The following is a 1,239-nucleotide window of genomic DNA, read 5'->3' as shown; positions in this document are numbered from 1 at the left end:
TTAAACCCCAAGGAATACAGATATTTTACGAAATCCCAAAGACTACAGATATTTTATGAAGAAACAAAATGATTACTTTATAAGCCAGATGGTGCACACATCATTATTACACAAAGACTCGGTCTTGTTCTGGGGGAAGAGGGGGGGGGGGGAAGGATGTGTGGCCAGGATGTGTCAGCCGATACTCAAGGTCAAGGCTATGTAGAACTGGCATTGCCTCAGGAATGTTGTTAGCCCTGGGGGAGGGGGGAGGGGAGGGAAGGAGAAGGGGGCTAAACTTCAATGTACATGTACTACATATAAGTGCGCAGTCAGGCATGGGGGAGGTAGAGGAATGTTGGGAGACCTTCAATATAATTTGCCCAATTGCTTCAGCTGTAAAATGATACCACCTCTCAAAAAAACTAAATTAAACTGCGCTCGAACAAGCCATGAAAGCCCAAGCGTACCGACCGAACGCCGTGTCACCATCAGCCTACAGGCGTCACTGGATGCGGATATGGGGGGTCATGAGGACAGCACACCACTCTACCGGCCGTATGCCAGTTTCCGAGACATGAGCCGCTACTCCTCAATCAAGTAGCTCCTCAGTCTGCCTAACAAGGGCTGAGTGCATCCCACTTGCCAACAGCGCTCGGCAGACCGGATGGTCACCCAGTCAAGTGCTAGCCCAGCCAGACAGCGCTTAACTTCGGTGATCTGACGGGAACCGGTGTTACCACTGCAGCAAGGCCGTTGGCCATACCCCATGTCAAGCTCATGTGCAAGCTGACACTTGTGCCTTTATCAGTGACCATGAGGTAAGATCGTTATCTGCTCCAACACCCACCTTCGATAACGACTCCTCTAGAGCAGGGTTTCCCAAACTGTGTTCCATGGAACACTGGTATTCCACAGGAAGATAATAAGTGCTGTGAAAAAAGTGTTACTAATATGGCGTTTTTTACATTTAGATGATACAAATTCTTTTTTTATTTTTACTATGATTTCTCTGTTGTCAGTCACCGTTTAAAATGAAATAATCACTGAATAACACGAGCTTTTTCTCATTTTTTAAAATTTTATCAACCTCCAAACAAACAATGTGCTCCACCAAGGTACTAGGGTTGTCAAAGTGTTTTGTCAGAGAAAAGCTTGGGAACTGCTGCTCTAGAGTCTCAATCGTTGAGTTAGTTCCTCTTTCCAATCGTATTTAGCAGTTCTTGTAACGCCATCTTGGTGTGTATTGAATTTTCCATC

At 45.8% G+C, this 1,239-nt stretch overlaps 1 pseudogene; it reads right to left on the bottom strand.

Annotated features, from left to right (window-relative positions):
- Nucleotides 1-622: 622 nt before the first annotated feature.
- On the bottom strand, nt 623-740 carry LOC126238697 (5S ribosomal RNA; annotated as a pseudogene).
- Between the last annotated feature and the right edge of the window lie 499 nt (nt 741-1,239).

The sequence above is a fragment of the Schistocerca nitens genome, chromosome 2 (genome assembly GCF_023898315.1).
Source record: "Schistocerca nitens isolate TAMUIC-IGC-003100 chromosome 2, iqSchNite1.1, whole genome shotgun sequence".
NCBI classification, from domain to species: Eukaryota; Metazoa; Arthropoda; class Insecta; order Orthoptera; family Acrididae; genus Schistocerca; species Schistocerca nitens.
Note: the sequence above shows the minus strand (reverse complement) of the source record. Positions and strands in the feature narration are given on the sequence as shown.